The following is a 20,685-nucleotide window of genomic DNA, read 5'->3' as shown; positions in this document are numbered from 1 at the left end:
GGAACTAATCAAAGCTCCCTAAATGGTATGGAGCAGAGGTAATAGAAAAACATGAAACGTGGAGTTTCCTCCTTTTCTTAAAATAATTACTCCTACCCCTACCCTCTCCTATATTTCTACTTGCCCTCAAAACAACCACATAAAATTACACAACTATATTAGAAATACCTAGATATGATAACCAAGAGATTACAAATTTTGAGCCACCACATACCAATTATATTTCACAGATGATTAAGCCAGTGAACCTAAGACCTATTCAATGATGAGGCTTTTCTGGTCATTTTACTTGCTCTCTCTGCACCCTATATAACAGTTTTTGCAAACAGTCCCAAGAAGTGGATTCCCTGCTGTGCCACAACAGCCAACTCAATGTGTAAATAACACCGACTGTAAGATCTACAAGCTCTTTTTTCTCTAGCTCTCAGTGAATAGGGCTCAATTTGGTTCTGTCTGTCACCATTCCCCCTTCTAACCACAGGGAGCATCTGCACCTTCTCTATCTCTTAGACAGTCACCTCTCCTCTCTTTTGCCCCCTCAAATATAGTATAAGTATCTCTTGAAGATGCCTAATCTGGCCAAATTTCACTAACAGGAGTATTATTCAATAGCCACTCTTTTACCCCCAAGAATTCTGGAAAGGTCAATTCTTTTATCACTGTCACAGTTCCAACTTAACATTTAACATTTCTGTCCCCTCCACCAAGCCCAAATGGCCACCGGGGAAGGTGTCACATCAATTTTTTTTTTTTTTTTTGACAGGCAGAGTGGACAGAGAGAGAGAGACAGAGGGAAAGGTCTTCCCTTTGTCGTTGGTTCACCCTCCAATGACCGCCGCAGCCGGTGCACTGCGGCCGGTGCACCGCGCTGATCCAAAGGCAGGAGCCAGGTGTTTCTCCTGGTCTCCCATGCGGGTGCAGGGCTCATCCTCCACCGCACTCCCTGGCCACAGCAGAGAGCTGGCCTGGAAGAGGGGCAACCGGGACAGAATCCGGCGCACCGACTGGGACTAGAACCCGGTGTGCCGGCGCCGCAAGTCACATCAATTTTTGTTTCATACTATATCACCAATGACCATGTATGCTGCACAAATAGAGGCGTGAGCCATGTTCAAGCATAGTCAAATACCATCCAAATTGCCTAACTCCAATTTAGCCGCCAGCAATCATAAAATATTCAGCTCCCATCATCTTCATCCTTACTATGTTTAATCTCCTTTAGCAAGGTCCCTTTAGCACTAATAATCAAATTTTATTTTCAATAGGTCTTCTTTTGATAGTTTAAATAGAAAATATCGAAAATTCAAATCCATTGAGTAATCAAAAATAATGCCATTTAAATGTTTTATTCCATTTTCTTAACAAAATCACTAGCATTTTTTTTTTTACTCTTTTTTTTTTTTTTTTTTTTTGGACAGGCAGAGTGGACAGTGAGAGAGAGAGACAGAGAGAAAGGTCTTCCTTTTGCCGTTGGTTCACTCTCCAATGGCCGCTGCGGCCGGCGCACCGCGCTGATCCGATGGCAGGAGCCAGGAGCCAGGTGCTTTTCCTGGTCTCCCATGGGGTGCAGGGCCCAAGCACCTGGGCCATCCTCCACTGCACTCCCAGGCCACAGCAGAGAGCTGGCCTGGAAGAGGGGCAACCGGGACAGAATCCGGCACCCTGACCGGGACTAGAACCTGGTGTGCCGGCGCCGCTAGGCGGAGGATTAGCCCAGTGAGCCGCGGCGCCGGCCCCACTAGCATTTTTAATACCTTATTGGCAACTCCCAAAGCAAAGACAAACCCCCACTTTGTCTTAAAATCTGACCTCATGGGGCTGGCACTGCGGCGTAGCAGGTAAAATCTAACCTCACATTCAAGTTATCCCAAGACAAAACACTGGAAATAGGTTTATCAAAAAATAACATCTGAAGAAGTTAAAAATCTCTAGACACTAAATAAATAAATAAATAAATGGAAAAAGGCTCAGTGGGAAAAGGAAAAGAAAACAGGGCCATGTTTGGAATGAAAACCGTCTTCCATCACACAAAACAAAAAAGACAACCCAATGAATTCTGGCAAGGTCAATTCTCAGCCTTATTCACAAAATTCTTGGATAGCTTCCTTGGCCTAAAAAACCCCCATGCTATTTCAGAGTGACTATGCTAAAGCATCAGTATGGATATGGTTACTTAGAGAAATTGCCTACTGTGATGGTTAAGCTAACAGTTCTCAATAGTGTTTCAACAATTCTAAGACATAAAAACAGTGGCTATTATAATTCATGACAAGATAAAAAGGCAAATGAATGGAAAATTTAAAATTCTATTACAAACAGAAGCTGCAATATCAGAAATGACTAACAATTTAGGAAAAGATGAACATTTCTAGAAAAATGGTTTAAAGGGAATAAAACATTGGTTCTTCACATTCCAAAATGGCAAAATGCCTTAGCTTGAAAGTTTAATTACAAAGCTACTTCATATTTAAAGTTATCTGTCTCTTTAAATAACATCAATGGGGGGGGGGGAGGGAGGTGATGCTGTGGTGTAGCAGGTATAGCTGTGGCCTGTAGTGCTGACAACCCATTATGTGCGAAGCTTCTAGTCTCTGCTGCTCCACTTCCCATCCAGCTCTCTGCCATGGCCTGGGAAAGCAGTAGAAGGTGGCCCAAGGCCTTGGGCCCCTGCACCCGTGTGGAAAGACCTGAAGGAAGCTCCTTGCTCCTGGCTTCAGATCGGCACAGCTCCAGCTGTTGTGGCCAACTGGGGAGTGAACCAGCAGATGGAAGACAGACAGACAGACAGACCTCCCTCCCTCCCTCCCTCCCTCTCTCTCTCTGCCTCTCCTTCTCTGTGTAACTCTTTCAAATAAATAAATAAATAAATCTTTAAAAAATAAATATTAAAAAAAAATAAGATCAACAAGGGGCAGCACTGCAGCATAGCAGGTAAAGCCACCACTCGCAGTCTGGCATCCCACATGGACACTGCTCCAAGTCTCGGCTGTTCCATTTCCCATCCATCTTCTGCCTGGGAAAGCAGAAGATGGCCCAAATCCTTGGTCCCCTGCAGCCACATGCGAAAACCAGACGAAGCTCTGGAAATTGCAGCCATTTAAGACTCCCTCCGTCCCTCCGTCCTTCTCTCTCTGCCTTTCAAATAAATAAATGAATCTTTAAAAAAAAAGTCAACAAGACTTCCAAAATAAACAACCTATTACTAATTTTATTCTCTGAGAGTGATTGTATATTTTACATAAACATATTCTAGATAAACACGTCAATGCACAGAACTTGGATTTTATGCTTTTTCTTAATAGATTTTTCTTAAATTGTTGGCATCTACCACAGCTTATAAGATAGAAAGATAATTATACAAAACAATGACAAAATAGTATTGGTCTTATACACTGCTAGTATAAGTGTTAAATGGTACAATCACTCTGGGAAAAGTTTGGTAGTTTCTTATGAAATTAAATATGTAGCTCTCACACATGCCAGCAACTGCACTCTTGGACAATTGTCCCAGAGAAATAAAAACACACAGTCACATAAAAACTTGTACATGAATGTTCACAGTGGCATTATCAATAATAATCAAAACTGGAAAGAACGAAAACATCCCTCAACAGCTCCGTGTTTGAACAAACTCAGAAACATACCTTGAAGCACAACTCAGCAGTAACAAGGAACTACTGACACTGGTATGTGTAACAACATGGATGAATCTCGGGGGCCAAATGCTCAGTCCATCCTCAAATAAAAGTACAGAGTTAAGAAAAGATCACTGGGGGCTGGTGCAGCGGCACAGGAGGTAAACTCTCCGCCTGCAGTACTGGCATCCCATATGGGCGCCAGTTCATGTCCCGGCTGCTCCTCTTCCCATCCAGCTCTCCCCAGTGGCATAGGAAAGCAGTGGAAGACGGTCCAAGGGCTTGGGCCCCTGCACCTGCATGGTAGACCCAGAAGAATCTCCTGGCTCTTGGCTTTGGACAGGTTCAGCTCTAGCAGTTGTGGACATTTGGAGGTAAATCAGCGGATGAAAGACCTTTCAGTCTCTCCCTCTCACTGTCTGTAACTCTACATCTCAAATAAAAATAAATAAAATCTTAAAGAAAAAAGAATAGATCACTGGTTGCCAGGGAAGAGGTATAAGGACAGAGGTGCAGGTGCATACAATTACAAAGGGGTAGTAAAAAGAGGTTTCCTGATGTCAAAAGAACTGTTCTGTATCTTGGTATCAATGCTGGTTGCACAAACTGTACATAAAATGAAAGTGAATAAAACTACAAACATATACACAGAGGTGGTGATAGTAGCTATGCAAATCCTTACATGAAACCAAGTTGCATAGAACTACAAGAACTCACAAAAGTGCGTGCATGTAAAAATGAGTGGAAACTGCATAACACTACACTAATATCAGTTCCCTGGTTTTGATAGTATACTACAATAACAGAAGAGGAAAACTGAACAAGGGCTTAAGAGACTATGTACTATTTTTCAACTCCCTGTAATCATTTCAAAATAAAGTTTTAAAAAATATTAATGGCAAATACTTGGATAATAAAACTTTAATTATAAGAATAGTACTTCCTTGAGCTCTCTGAGTCATTCCATAGAATTAATGAACTCATGTAGGATGTGTGAATTCCTCAATTTGCAGTCAACTAGTTACAGTGTAGGAGGCCCCCAACTTATGGTTGGTGTCTTAAGATGAGGCAAGTATTCCCAGAGACTCTTCCGTTAACCTTTTAAGTCCACATCAACTCCCAATAGGCTGTCAGATTTGCCTTGCAGTAAATTTCAGGTATACTACTATTTAAATAAATATTTAGAAAAATAGACATGGCTCCAGGAACCACAATTCAAATTTTCTGGGCCCTAAATTCAAATGCATAAATTGGGGCACGTGCTATGGTGTTGAAGGTTAAGCCTCTGCCTGTAGTGCCAGCACCCCATATGGATTCTGGTTCAAAGCCTGGCTGCTGTACTTCTGATCCAGCTCTCTGCTAATGTACCTGGAAAGCAGTGGAAGATGGCCCAAGTATTTGGGCCCTTGCACCCACGTGGGAGACCTGGGAAAAGCTCTTGGCTCCTGGCTTTGGCCTTGTCCAGCCCCAGCCACTGTGGCCATTTGGAGAGTGAATAGGTGGATGGAAGCTTGCTTATACTCTCTCTCTCTCGCTCGCTCTCTCTTATCTCTGTATTTCTGCCTTTCAAATAAATAAATCTTAAACTATAAATCACCAAATAATACATTTTTTTTAAAATTTCTTGACAGGCAGAGTGGACAGTGAGAGAGAGAGACAGAGAGAAAGGTCTTCCTTTGCCGCTGGTTCACCCTCCAATGGCCGCCGCGGCCAGCGCACTGCGACCAGCGCACCACGCTGATCTGAAGCCAGGAGCCAGGTGCTTCTCCTGGTCTCCCATGTGGGTGCAGGGCCCAAGCACCTAGGCCATCCTCCACTGCACTCCCTGGCCACAGCAGAGAGCTGGCCTGGAAGAGGGGCAACCGGGACAGAATCCGGCGCCCCAACCGGGCCTAGAACTCGGTGTGCCGGCACCGCAAGGCGGAGGATTAGCCTAGTGAGCCATGGCGCCGGCCAAATAATACATTAAATTTCAAATAGAATTTCAAGCCGGCGCCGCGGCTTAACCAACTGTTTCAAATTTTTCTTAGAGCTAGACCAAAGCACATTACCAGAACTTTATCTCCAATCTATTATCTTCTAGAGATGATCAAAGATGAAACTTAGAATAACTTTTTGCTGAGAGCACAAAGAGATCAATCTTTAAAAAAAAAAAAAAAGATTTATTTCATTTTACTTTAAAGTCACAGTTACACAGAGAAGGAGAGCAGAGAAAGAGATCTTCCACCAACTGGTTCACTCCCCAGATGGCCACAATGGTGAGCTATGCCGATCCGAAGCCAGGAGCTTCTTCCAGGTCTCCCAAGTGGGTACAGGGGCCTAAGGGCTTGGGCCATCTTCTACTCCTTTCCCAGATCATAGCAGAGAGCTGGATTGGAGAAGCCGGGTCTCAAACCGGCACCCATATGGGATGCCGGTGCTGCAGGCAGCGGCTTTACCCGCAACACTATAGCGCCGGCCCCAGAGATGAATCTTTTTGCAAAGATGAAAGAATACAATTTGTGAGGCAGAACCCTAAAAGCTTGAGCTCTTTCCTAAAGAAAAAGATTCTAAGTATTTTAACACCAAGCACCACAAGTAAACTGCACATTTTCAATCACCCCGTTATACCTACCCCCATAAAGTCATTGTGAGGATTTTAAAGGCAAGGCCCTTAAAACAGGGTTTCATGTGCAATAAGCACAACATAAGCATTGCCTTTCCTTCTTTTTTTTTTAAGTGCAGGAACAAATAATCCAATTTTAAAATGAGCGAAAGATGGAATAGGTATTTTTCAAAGGCAGACCTACAAATGGTTAACAGGTACATGAAAAATGATCAATATCACTAATCATCAAGCAAATCCAAGTAAAACTACAATGAAATACCACCCAATACAGTTAGGATGGCTGTTATCAAAAAGACAAAACATGAGGTCAGTGTTGTGATACAGAAGGTGAAGCCATTGCCTGTGATGCCAGCATTCCATATGGGCACCCATTTAAGATGCAGTAGCTCCACTTCTGCTACAGCTCCCTGCTAATGAACCTGGGAAAACAGAAGAAAATGGCCCAAGTGCTTAGGCCCCTGCACCCATGTGCAAGACCCGGAAGAAGTTCCTGACTTCAGTCCAGCACAGTCCTGGCCGTTGTAGCCATTCAGAGAGTGAACCATTGGATGCAAGATCTATCTCTCCCTCCTTCTCTCTCTGACCTTTGCTTTTCAATAAATTTAAAAAAAAAAAAAAAAAACTGTAAAAAAAAAAAAAAAAGCAAAAGATAATAAGAACTGGAGTGGATATGGAGAAAAAAGAACCCTTACACGATTTTGGGAATGTAAACTGGAACAGCCATTGAGGAAAACAGTATGGAGCACATTTTAAAAAGGATAAATAGCGGGAGTCAAAGCCGGCACTGTGGCGTAGTGGGTTAAAATCCCAGCCTGAAGCACCGGCATCCCATATGGGCACCAGTTCTAGTCCTGGCTGCTCCTCTTCCACACCAGCTCTCTGCTATGGCCTGGGAAAGCAGTGAAAGATGGCCCAAGTCATTTGGCACCTGCACCCATGTGGGAGACCTGGAAGAAGCTCCTGGCTTCGGATCAGCTCTGGCCATTGCAGTCATCTGGGGAGTAAATCAGCAGATGGAAGACCTCTCTCTTGTTCTACCTCTCTCGGTAACTCTTTCAAATAAATAAAGTAAATCTTTAAAAAAAAAAATAGAATTAAAAATAGCTGGAGTCGGGGCCAGCACTGTGGCATAGTGGGCAAAGCTGTTGCCCGCAGTGCCAGCATCCCATATGCATGACAGTTCAAGTCCTAGCTGCTTCACTTCCAATCCAGCTCTCTGCTATGGCCTGGAAATGCAGTAGAGAAGATGGCCTAGGTCCTTGGGCCCCTGCACCCAAGTGGGAGACCCAGAAGAAGCTCCTGGCTCCTGGCTTTGAATTAGTGAAGCTCTGGCCGTTGCAGCCATCTGGGGAGTAAACCAGCGGATGGAAGACATTTTCTCTCTCTCTGCCTCTACCTCTTTCTGCCTCTCAAGTATATAAATAAATCTTAAAAAAAAAAAAAAAAAAAAAAAAAAAAAAAAAAAGTGGGAGTGAAGCTTAGCAATTAAGATGCTTAAACTCCTGGCTCCTGGCTTCGGATCAGCTCATCTCTGGCCACTGAGGTCATTTGGGGAGTGAACCAGTGAATGGAAGACCTCTCTCTCTGGATCTACCTCTCTCTGTAACTCTTTCAAATAAATAAAATGACTCTTTAAAAAATAAATAAATAAAAACAGAACTACCATATGATCCAGCAATCCCACTGCTACCTATTTACACAAAGGAAATTAAAGTCAATCTATCAAAGAGACATCTACCCTTCCATGTTTATTCTACTAGTATTCACACTACCAAGAAAGGGGCAACCTAGATATACACAGCTATAAAGAAAATCTCTGTTTCTCCTCTCTCTCTCTCTCCCCCTCTCCCCCTCTCTCCCTCTCTCCCACCCACACCCACACCCACACACACACACACAGGAAAGCTCTTCAGGCACAAAATAAGGGATAAAATTCCACCACTTGCAACAACGGTTGTTAACTAGGCAGAGAAACCAAGTATTGCATAGTCGCACTCATGTGTAATCTATCAATCTATCTGTATTTATCTATACATAATTTTTAAGCTGGAAGAGATTATTAATGTTTTCACCAAAGAGGAGTAAGGAATATTTGAGACAGTTATGCTTACCCTCAACACTGCCTAATACATACAAGTATCAAAATATCCCATGGTATCCCATCAATTTGTACAATTTTTATATAGCAGTTAAAAATAAAAAATGAAGGACAGGCATTTGGTGCAGCTGTTAAGACACCACTTGGGACACCCCATATCCCATACTGGGTTCAAATCCTGGCTTAGCTCCCAAGTCTAGCTTCCTGCTAATGTGTATCCTCAGAGACAGCAGTAATGGCTAAAAGTAGCTGAGTCTCTGTCACCCAAGTGGGAGACTTGGACTGAGTTACTGGGTCCAGCCCAAGCTGTGTGGCCATAGGGGAAGTGAACCACTGAAGAAGGCAAGTATCTCCCTATGAGTGTTTATCTCCTTCAAACTAAGTATGTTTTAAAATATATAAAATTTTAAAATAATGAAAAAATTAAAAATCATGAAAAAATATCAATTGCATAAGATTTTTTAAAATATTTATGTATTATTTGAAAGGAAGAGTGACAGAGAGGGAGAGGAAGAGTGATCCTCCATCCACTGGTCTACTCCCCAAATGCCCACAGCAGCCAGAACTAAGCCAGACCAAAGCCAGAAGCTAGGAACTCCATCCGGGTCTCCCACGTGCGTGGGAGGATTCCAACTACTTGTGCTGGTATTTGTTGTCTCCCAGGTACATTAGCAGGAAGCTAGACAGGAAGTACAAAGTAGCTGGCACTGGAACAGGTCATTCCAGTATGGGATGTGGATGTCCCAAGCTGTGGCTTAACGTGCTGTGGCACAACACTTGCCCCTCAAGCATTTTTAACAACAAGAATGTTATTTTAAACTGTAAGTCTATAAAATGTGTTAAATAAATAGAAGAGGATAACAGATTATAATGATGTAAGAATACTAAACTCAAGGAAGCCAAAGATAAAACTCATGAAGAGAGACACAACAAAGAGAAACAGGTACTAACCAGATGATTAACAGAACAGTAAAACACAACAAAAAACAGACAAACAAGAACTATTTCAGAGAAATGCCTGGCACCTATAAGACAACTCTTGATTGATGCCCACTTCAACACTGCAGTAAGTGTTCTCATTACCATAGAAGGTAAGGGAGAAGTTCTTGCCACTCAGTTTTCTGCTCAAGGTGGTAACTGAAAAGGAAATCATCAACTGAGTCTAATTACAAATAATATGAATACCTGAATAGAAAAGTTTGTAATATGAAACTACTGTTCCTCAAAGATCTAGACTCTTTTTACAGCACCACCTCCCATCTGTACCGTGCTTTGTCGTTTCCATGTGCCTGTTAACACATCATCTCATTTGATCCTCACAACAATCCTGTGAGGTAGCTGCTTATTTCACATTTACTGAGGGAAATGAGACCTGTGACATGCTGAAGGTCACACTGCCAGCAGGCCGAACAGCTGTGAACTCAAACCCCTGCACTCCTGTCACATGCGCCTTTAAATGAGGACAAATTTTATAATGTTAACACCAAAACTTTCTCAACACCACCCTCCATGATATCTCAGCACACCATTAAACAATTTTAAGACACTGAAAAAGTAACAGAATTATAAGATTGCAGATCATTCTAGTGTAATCTCTCATTACAATTATTTTCTCTCATAAAAACAAAATGTTTCCAGTAATCAGGATCCAAAAAGAATTATTTTTTCAACATCTTAACACCTGCAAGTATGTACAGAGATTAAAAAACTGAGAAAAATAACCAAAGGGTTAAAACATATAAACCCTGAATTACCACACATTTTGTCTGTCTCTTGGTTCCCAGAATATGCTTGACGGAAAACACAGACTTCCTTATTTATAGGCGTAGGTCTTTTTAAGGCTTTACTAATTCTCTTATAAAGAATCTTACACCAAAAGATATATGTTCCCACAAAAATTTTTTTCATTCTTTCTTCTCAAACCATCAAAGTAGTAGTAAGATGTAAACACACAGGAAACTAAAGGAAGAAGTCTGACGAAAATAAACACAGCAATAATCTGAAGTAACAAAGACAAACTTCTGGACTATAGTTAAAATTGTCTAATGATTCTGTTTTGACCATAGGAAATTTCCTTCATGTTGTCACAACACTGCAAAATTTTCAGAGGCAAACTACTGTTAACAATCTTACTTAACCTTAAGAATAAAAAGGTGATGGCTCAGGAACCAGCGCTGTGGCTCAGTAGGTTAAAGCCACGGCCAGCAACGCCAGCATCCCATATGGGCACTGGTTTGAGACCCGGCTGCTCCACTTCCCATCTAGCTCTCTGCTATGGCCTGGGAAAGCAGAAGATGGCCTGCACCCACATGAGAGACTCAGAAGAAGCTCCTGGCTCCTGGCCAGTGTGGCCAATTGGGGAGTGAACCAGCAGATGGAAGACCTCTGCCTCTCCTCTCTCTGTGTTAACTCTTTCAGATAAATAAATATTAAAACAAGCGATGGCTTAAAGTTACATTTCTTAAAATATATAATTTTATTGCTTAAACTTATTTAAGCACATAAGACATTATTAAGCAGAGAAATGCAAAAATGTAAATACAAACTATTACAATAAATTAATATTCTAGGAACATGTCAACTTTTTTTTGCTCTGACATATTTGCTATTTTATTCATCACTTCTCCCCTTCCAGAAAAAGAAAAATCTCCAGAACTTTCATGTTTTCCCCCTTCACAATGCCTGACACTATGAGTTGGTATTCAACAAACACACATTAAAAGCCTAAAAAACTTAAAACTTTCCACTAATCATTCCAATAACCATAATCCAGCCCCATAATCATGAAGATTATTTCCCTATAACTACAACTGTGTAATTTTTAGTTTATCAATCACCAATGAAAATCATTTTGGGCACCAAAACAAAAATTTCATGATATAAAGCAAAGTGATAAAGTGATTTAATAGGTGATTTAATCTAACAAAACATCTAATAATTTAAAAATTAAATATGAGGAGCTTCTGTACAAAAACGGGAATTAAGTTTAAGTGGTTGCAAAATAAATTCAAACCCATGCCTAGTTTTTCATAATCTGCATTTTCCGGCCGGCGCCGCGGCTCACTAGGCTAATCCTCCGCCTAGCGGCGCTGGCACACTGGGTTCTAGTCCCGGTTGGGGCGCCGGATTCTGTCTCGGTTGCCCCTCTTCCAGGCCAGCTCTCTGCTGTGGCCCGGGAGTGCAGTGGAGGATGGCCCAGGTGCTTGGGCCCTGCACCCACATGGGAGACCAGGAAAAGCACCTGGCTCCTGGCTCCTGGCATCGGATCAGCGCGGTGCGCCGGCCGCGGCGGCCATTGGAGAGTGAACCAACGGCAAAGGAAGACCTTTCTCTCTGTCTCTCTCTCTGTCCACTCTGCCTGTCAAAAATAATAATAATAATAATAATCTGCATTTTCCATGAACTTTCTGAAAAATCTTCATATGGTAAACATTTTCCAGTCCTTTACTTTCAGGAATCAATTACTCTTTGCTAAGAACCAACCATGGTGGAGCAGCACAGCGGGTAAAGCTGCCACCTGCAGTGCCGGCATCCCATGTGGGCGCCGGTTCGAGACACAGCTGCTCCACTTCTGATTCAGCTCTCTGCTGTGGCCTGGGAAAACAGCACAAGATGGCCCAAGTCCTTGGGCCCCTGCACTCACATGGGACCCGGAGGAAGCTCTTGGCTCCTGGCTTCAGATTGGCACAGCTCCAGCCATTGCGGCCAATTGGAGACTGAACCAGCAGGTGGAAGACCTCTCTCTCTGCCTCTCCTTTCTGTGTGTAACTCTTACTTTCATATAATGGAAACAATAACTTTCTGATTTGTATTTATCCATCATTCCTACATTTTCTATGTTACTTTTATAACCAAAAGACAATAAATCACTTAAAAACATTACTCCACTAACCCAGAAAGTCTCAGACTAAAGCTGAACAAGCATGCTTTTCCAATCATCTTGGTTTTTATGTGTAGTCATACAAAGGAGAAAAATAAATGTTGTTTATTACAAAACTAAGATTTAAGTGACTTTCCTTTAGTATTTTGAGAAGTAGGTAATGAAGGTTAAAAAAATGAGAGCAATAATTTTTAAAGAATTATTATTTAAGACAGGAACTTTGCAAGTAATTTAAAATCTTTCATTGTAAAAAAGAATTAAGATATAATTAGGGAGGCAATGTTTGGCTCAGTGGTTAAGTTACCACTTAGGATGCCCACATCTCATGTCAAGAGTACCTGGTTCAACTTCTATTTTTCCAGATTTTCATTTTACTTATTTGACAGACAGAGACAGAGAGAAATCTTCCATCTACTGGTTTATACTCCAAATAACCACAATGCCAAGCACTGGGCCAGGAGCCAGAAATTCCATCTGAGTCTCCCACGTAGGTGGCAGGGGCAGTTGGGCATCTTTTGCTGCCTTTCCAGGCGCACCAGCAGAAAGCTGGATCAAAAGTGGAGCAGCTAGGATTCAGACGGGTCCAAATGGGATGCCAGCACTGCAGTTGGTGGCTTAACCTGCTGTACCACAACACCAGCCCCATAGCTCAAGTTCTGAGTTCCAGGAACTTTGCTTCTAATCCAGCTTATTGCTAACGTGCACCCTGGGAGGCAGTAGATGATGGGTTGAGTATGTGGGTTCCTGTCGCCCATGGCGGAGACCTGAATTGAGTTCTAGGGTCTTGGCTTCCACCTGGCCCACCTCAGGCTACTGTAGGCATTTGGAAAAGGAACCAGCAAGTAGAAGATAGCTGTCAGTCTTTCTCCACCCACTCTGTCCCCACCATGCCTTTGAAAGAAAATGAAAATAAAATTTTTTTAAAGATACAATTAGGACAACCCAATCTGCAAATAGGGAACAGAGTTCAATAAGCATTTTCTAAAGAAGATATCCAAACAGCCAATAAGTCCATGAAAAGATGCTCATCTTATTAGTCATTATGTAAATGCAAATCAAAACCATGATGTGATACCATTTCACACCCTCTATGATGGCTAAAGTCAAAGTTTAACAAATATCTGTGGGTGTATGTATACATATTTAAGTGTTGAAAAGAATGTGAATAAACTGCAAGCTTCATACATTGCCAGTTGGAATATAAAATAGCCACGACACTTTGAAAAACAGTCCAGAAGTTCCTCAAAAGTGACACCTAACACCTATCATGATTTAGCAATTCTATTTCTAGGCATACACACAAAAACTTCAAACAAAGGCTCATAAGAGCACTATTCCTTTTTTTAAAAAAAATATTTTATTTATTTATTTGAAGGAGAGTTAGAGAGAGGGAGAGGCAGAGAGAGAAAGGTCTTCCACCTACTGGTTCACTCCCCAGATGACCGCAAAGGCCAGAGCTACGCTGATCTGAAGCCAGAAGCTTCCTCTGGGTCTCCCACTCGGGTGTAGGGGCCCAAGGACCTGGGCCATCTTCTACTGCTTCCCCAGGCCACAGTAGAGAGCTGGATTGGAAGAGGAGCAGCCGGGACTCGAACAGGCACCCACATGGGATGCTGACACTGCAGGGCAGCAGCTTACCCGCTATGCTACAGTGCTGGCCCCAACAACATTATTCTTAACAAAAGTGGAATCAACATAAACATCTACCAACTGATGAATGGATACACAAAATGTTTAACATATCCATACAATGGCCTATTTGGCAATAAAAAAAGAATAAAGTATCCATATACTAACAAATGGATAAACCTTGAAAACATGCCAAGTGAAAGAAGCCAAGCACAAAAGACCATGTACTGTATGATTCTACTTACACGAAGTGTCCAGAACAGGCAAATCCACAGAAACAGAATATAAAATAGGTACAAGGTTTCTTTGGGGGTTATGAAAATATTCTGGAATTAAATTGTGACAATGGTTGCATCACTATGAACATACTAAAGAAACCCACTGAAATGAACCTTAAGGTATGTGAAAAATATATCAAAAAAATTTGTGTAAGATGACCTAACAATAGGGAAAATGAGGGTATTGTATAGAGGAACTCTCTATACTAACTTCACAACTTTTCTATAAATTTAGAGCTTCTAAAATAAAAAGATGTATATATGCACATATTAGGAAGCAAGGCAAATAAACACAGATGGGCTAACATAGCACCACACAAGTCTAGAAAAATTCACACAGTGCCTGACAAAAAGCTATTGTTTAAATATTAGACGGAAACAAGTGAGATTAGAGTTCATCACATGGTCATACAAGGGCCCATGTAAGAACTGAATTTAAACATCTCAAAAAATCTCATTGCCTTCTTTTTCCTGTTTATATACAAGTTTCCAAGTAAGTTCACTTTTACACAATGCAAAAGCTTCCAGGAAAAATCTGCACAGAAACTATGTATGTGCTGGTAAACAATAATCCCACTTTATGAATTTAAAACCACTAACTGCACCCTGGAAAAGGATTTTATTACAAAAGCTTTGTAACCAGGTTATACAATACCGGTTTCTAAAAGGCTAAAAAGCCCTACTATCTATAGAGCAGACTTTACAGAGTTCAATGCTCAATTCTGATGAAACAGAAAGAAGTCAAGATTTTTTTTTTCATTACTTTTTTTTTTTTTTTTTTTTTTTTTTTGACCGGCAGAGTGGACAGTGAGAGAGACAGACAGAGAGAAAGGTCTTCCTTTGCCATTGGTTCACCCTCCAATGGCTGCTGCGCTGATCCGATGGCAGGAGCCAGGTACTTCTCCTGGTCTCCCATGGGGTGCAGGGCCTGAGCACTTGGGCCATCCTCCACTGCACTCCCTGGCCACAGCAGAGAGCTGGCCTGGAAGAGGGGCAACTGGGAAAGAATCCGGCGTCCCGACCGGGACCAGAACCCGGTGTGCCGGCGCCGTGCCGCAGGGCGGAGAATTAGCCTAGTGAGCCACGGCGCCGGCCACATTAGCTTCTTAAATAATAAAGTATTCAAAGTGTTCAACAAGCAGGTGCTGACTGTCAGAGTGAGACAGGAGATTTTCTGGGTGGATGAAAATGTTCTATTTCTTCATCTCATTCATGGTTATAATGTGTACGTATACTTATATTTACATGTGAAAATCCACTGAGCAAAATATAGATCTTAGATTTGTATATTACTAGAAATCATATTTTGATTTTTAAGGTTTTTATTTTTCATTTTTATTTGAAAGGCAGAGAAAGAGATCATTCTCCCAGTTCACTCCCCAAATTCCTGCCACAGCCAGGGCTGGGGCAGACTAAAGCCAGGAACATGGAACTCAATCTGGCTCTCTTACAATGGTGGTAGAGATTCAAGCTGCATCCCAAATGCACATGAGCAGGAAGCTGGATCAGAAGCAAAATAGTAAGACCTGGGGCTGGCACTGCGGCATAGTGAGTAAAGCCACTGCCCATGACACCACCATCCAATATGGGGGCCGGCATATGTCCCAGCTGTTCACTTCCAATCCAGCTCCCTGCTAATGACCTGAAAAAAGCAGCAGAGGATGGCCCAAGCACTTAGGCCCCTGCCAACCACGTGGGAGATCTGGAAGAAGTTCCTGGCTCCTGGCTTTGCCTGGCCCACTGAAAAGTGAACAAGCAGATGGCAAATCTCTCTCAATCTCTTTCAATCTCAATCTCTCTCTCTCTATCTCTCTTCCTCTATTTCTCCTTCTAACTCTTTCAAATAAATATATCTTTTTAAAAATTTAAAAAATAAACAAGACTTGAACCCAGCACTTTGATGCGGGCATCTCAAGCAGTGACTTAGTCACTGCCCCAAAAGCCCACCCAAACACATTGATTTTAAACAACAAAATGTTAAAAAAAAAAAAAAAAAAAAAAAAACTGTTTCCATAAATTACTTCATTATCCCAAGGTCTGTGAAGTAAGAGTCAGATTTTGTCTGCCTTTAGGGGGTTAAAAAAAAGTAAAGCTATTTGCTTTGGTATCTCAAAATCAGAAAGACAAAAAACAACCACCCAGGGCCAGTGATGTGGCATAGTAGGTAAAGACATAATGCACACACCCCATGGACGCTGGTTCTGTATCCCAGCTGCTCCAGTTCAATCCAGCCTCCTGCTAGCAGCTTGGGAAAAGCAGTGGAAGATGGCCCAACTGTCTAAGTCCCTGTCCATGAGGGAGATCTGGAAGAATCTCCTGGCACCAGGCTCCTGCAGCCAAATGCAGATTGAATGAGCGGATGGAACATCTCTCTGTCTCTCCCTCTCTTTCTGTAACTCTGATTTTCCAATACATAAATAAATAAATCATTAAGAAAAAAAATAAAAGACCTCCCCACTCCATTCTACAGTCAAACCTTTATGCATAGACAGAATCTTGAGTTTCTGCTACCGGGAACAATAAAAGAAAAAGGGTATGAAAACAGAATAAAAGAGTAAGGGAGAAAGGATCAGAACCAATCCTCATTAAGTCACCTAGAATAAGGTAACAGTCATAGGAAACACATCAATATTCTCTTCATCCTCAACACACTGCTAAGTGCCAAATTCTTTTGTTTGTTCAAAGATTTATTTAAAGGCAGAGTGACAGATCACCACCCACTGGTTCACTCCCCAAATGCCCACAATGCCTGGGGCAGGGGCAGGCCAAAGTCAGGAGGCCAGGAACTCTATCTGGTCTCCCATCGGTGTGGCAGGGACCAAAGTTCTTGGACCATCACTGCTGCTTCCCAGGATGCATTACCAGAAACCTGGATCCAAAGTGAAGGAGCTGCAAGTGGTGATAGCTTAACACTTTGCACCACAAGATCTATCCCCCAAATGCCAAGTCCTTGTCTACAAAAGAGAAAATTCTTTTTATCTAGAATTAGTAAAATATTGCAAAGATGTCAAAAAAAAAGTAGTTCTCAGGTTCACATTCCCTCTAAAATCTATCACAGAGCTACCTCTTGCATCCTTCAGTTTTCCTTTAAGAGTTCTGAGGTTCTATACCCTCAATGTACTTTTACCCTTTACTTCTCACCATTGACATGTTTACAGAGAGGTGAGTAGTGTACATAACCCTAATAGAGTAATATAAAACTTGGCTCTTACTTCACAGTCACATAATTTCAGCATTTGCCTAGATCTGAGCAATATTCACTTACAAAGAAACTAAGTAATAGTGCTCATTTACAAATACATACCTATACAGTGGACATACACAAGGGGCTTTCATAAAGTTCATGGAAAATGCCTGTTGTGAAAAAACTGAAACTTGTCTTTGAATTCATTTTTCCACAATCTTTCTGAAGTACCTGTGTATGTTCGCATACACTCAGAAACCTAATACTACCTTATAAAAGTGAAATAGTATGGGAAGAAATAGTTCTTGTTACCTAAATTCTCAACCCCACTGTCTCACAACACTAATATTTTAATGAACTTATAGTCAGAATTATAATGATCAACCTGGTTAAAATTAGCACCTTCCATTTTCTTTCTTTCTTTTTTTCTTTTTTTTTTTTTTTTTTGGACAGGCAGAGTGGACAGTGAGAGAGACAGAGAGAAAGGTCTTCCTTTTGCCATTGGTTCACCCTCCAATGGCCGCCGCACTGCAGCTGGTGTATCGCGCTGATCGAAGCCAGGAGTTAGGTGCTTCCTCCTGGTCTCCCATGCGGGTGCAGGGCCCAAGGACCTGGGCCATCCTCCACTGTACTCCCGGGCCATAGCAGAGAGCTGGACTGGAAGAGGGGCAACCGGGACAGAATCCGGCGTCCCAACCGGGACTAGAACTCGGGGTGCCGGCGCCGCAGGCGGAGGATTAGCCTATTGAGCCATGGCACCGGCCAGCACCTTCCATTTTCAGCAGAAAAGTCTCTATGCAAACTAAATTAATACCAATGAGTTATTTCTTAAAGATATCAGGGTAAGAGAACTGAAAGAACATTTGCAACAAGTTTCCTGATAATGCAGATCTTCGGAGGCAGCAAATGATGGCTCAAGTACTCAGGTCCCTGTCACCCCTGTGGGAGAGTCAGTTTGAGTTGTAAGCTCCTGGCTTCATACTAGCCCAGCCCTGGCTATTGCAAACAACTGGGAAATAAGCCAGCAAACAGAAGATATTTCTATTTCTCTTTGTCTCTCTCTCTCTCTCATTCTGCTTTTCAAATAAATACAAATATATTTTGAAAAATTTAAACAGAAGATACACAGAACGTCCCTCATGGCAAAATATCTTTACCAACAACAGTGACAACCATTTATCCATTTTGTAAACACCATACTTACTCCATGTCAGGCAATGTATTAGGCTCAGGAACTACAAAGAAATGTAGATGTAAGTGATACATTTGTCTAATTGGGGTAGAGAGAAAAATAAGCTAACACAAGGTTAGGGGTGTGGGGTGTGGGGGAAGCACAGAGGAGGAGCACCTACCCTAACTGGGAGGGTCAGGGAATCAGTCCAACCTCACACTTTCCCAAACAGTATGAGCTGCAGAAAACTCAGGCTTCTCATCATCATGGAAACATGCTGTTCTCAACACTGGTCTCTGACTGAGATAAACATTTCCCAAAGTTATGCCTGAGGCAAAAACAAACAAGCAAAGAAAAACAAAAGGCATTTAATGTGTTCCTATTTACGTAAAATTATAACACATGTATTATCAAAAAAAACATATATAGAATGATGTGTACAAAACAATTTCAGGTTGTCTCAACTTCTTTGTACCTATCTGCATTAATTTTTATGAATACTCCAGGGGCCAGCGCTGTAGTGTAATGGGTAAGGGTGCCAGTTCGAGTCCTGGCTGCTCCATTTCTGATCTAGCTCTTTGCTGTGGCCTAGCAAAGCAGTAGAAGATGGCCCAAGTCCTTGTGTCCTTGCACATGCGTGGGAGACCCGGAAGAAGTTCCTGGCTTCTGGCTTCGGATCAGCACAGCTCCGGCCATTGCAGCCAATTGGGGATAAACCAGCGCATGAAAGACCTCTCTGCCTCTCCTTCTCTCTAACTTTCAAATAAAATAAACAAACCTTAGGAAAAAAAAAAAAAAAAAGAATACTCCAGAGTTCGGCATTGTGGCGGCAGGGGCAGGGGGGGTCGGTAAACAGCCACTTGGGATCCTCGCCTCCCATATCAAAGTGCCTAGGATCAAGTCCCACCACTGCTGCTGCTGCCTTTTTTTTTTTTTTTTTTTTTTTTAAGATTTATTTATTTGAAAGGCAGAGTTACACAGAGGGAGAGGATGAGAAATAGAGAGAAGCCTTCCATTTGCTGGTTCATGCCCCAAATGGCCACAATGGCTGGAGCTGGGCAGATCTGAGGCCAGGAGCTTCTTCCAGGTCCCCCGTGTCGGTACAGGGGCCCAAACACTTGGGCCATCTGCCACTGCTTTCCGAGGCCAGAGTAAAGAGGTGGATCGAAAGAGGAGCAGCCGGGACATACGCCAGCGCCAATATGGAATGTGAGCACTGCAGGTGGCAGCTTTAACCACTATGCCACAGTGCCAGGCCTACCCCACCCCACTGCTTCAGATACAGCTTCTCACCTGGACTCCTGTCACCCAGATGCGAGACCCAGATGAGAGTTCCCAGCTTCTGGCTTCACCCTGGTCCAAGTCTGGCTATTTGGGGAGTGAGCCAGCAAATGGCAGTTCGTTCTCGTGTTCTCTCTCTCGTTCTCTCTCTCTCTCTCTCTCTCTCTCTCTCTCTCTCTCTCTCGGCTTCTCCCTCTGTCACTTTGTCTTTCAAATAAACAAATCCTAACAAACAAAACTCAGGCAAACTTTTTATCCCATTCTAACCAAGGTGAAACAGGGCATGCAGCACACAGAAGGTGAATACATTATTACTTTATTGCTGTACCTGTATATCAATCTGATTTCCCAGATCAGAGGATTATTCATCACATAGGGGAAACCAATGCAGCATTTAGTACTAGAGGTCTTTGTTTTAACCTTGTAAGAAGGAGCAATTCTGGGAATTTTCTAGAGAAGAAAAACAGCAACCAAATCCTAATAGGCTGTTATTTCCAGACCTGTAACTCATTTTTTAGGCGATGGAAAAACACAGAATGGCTTCTGAGCTAAGGATTAACAACTAGTTTGGTTTTCTAACAAGGTATCTATGGTGGTTTTGTAATGCACAGACAGGGAGAGGTAAAAGCAAAGAGATGTGCTAGAAGGTTTTGATTGTATTCAGGAAAAAACATCTAAAGAAATACATCAAAATGTTATTAGCAGGAGTGCTGGGAAATGACAACATAGGCAGTCTTCTACTTTGCATATTACATACGTCTATTATCTTTGCACTGTTTAAAATAAGCACGTGTTAAATTTATCACCACAATAACCCAAAGTGGGGGAGGCGGTAGCAGCTTAAGGCCGAGACTACAAACTCCACATAGGCAGAAAAATCATGTGTCTTATTACTAACATGCCTAGTATCCCTTGTCAGTT

At 42.2% G+C, this 20,685-nt stretch overlaps 1 protein-coding gene across 25 annotated transcripts in view; it reads right to left on the bottom strand.

Moving 5' to 3' along the window:
* TMCC1 (transmembrane and coiled-coil domain family 1) overlaps nt 1–20,685 on the bottom strand; it is a 246,548-nt gene that overhangs the window by 174,402 nt on the left and 51,461 nt on the right. For 13 of the 25 annotated variants that reach the window (XM_070051057.1, XM_070051052.1, XM_070051062.1 and 10 more), the window contains one exon: nt 18,665–18,811. The exons of the other annotated variants lie outside the window; for them this stretch is intronic. The gene's annotated coding sequence lies outside the window, so the exon portion shown is untranslated. The remainder of the gene's footprint in view (nt 1–18,664; nt 18,812–20,685) is intronic. 25 annotated transcript variants of the gene reach the window in all.

Source organism: Oryctolagus cuniculus, chromosome 10 (genome assembly GCF_964237555.1).
Source record: "Oryctolagus cuniculus chromosome 10, mOryCun1.1, whole genome shotgun sequence".
Classification (NCBI taxonomy): Eukaryota; Metazoa; Chordata; class Mammalia; order Lagomorpha; family Leporidae; genus Oryctolagus; species Oryctolagus cuniculus.
The sequence above is the reverse complement of the archived record's forward strand: the minus strand, read 5'-3'. Positions and strand labels throughout refer to the sequence as shown.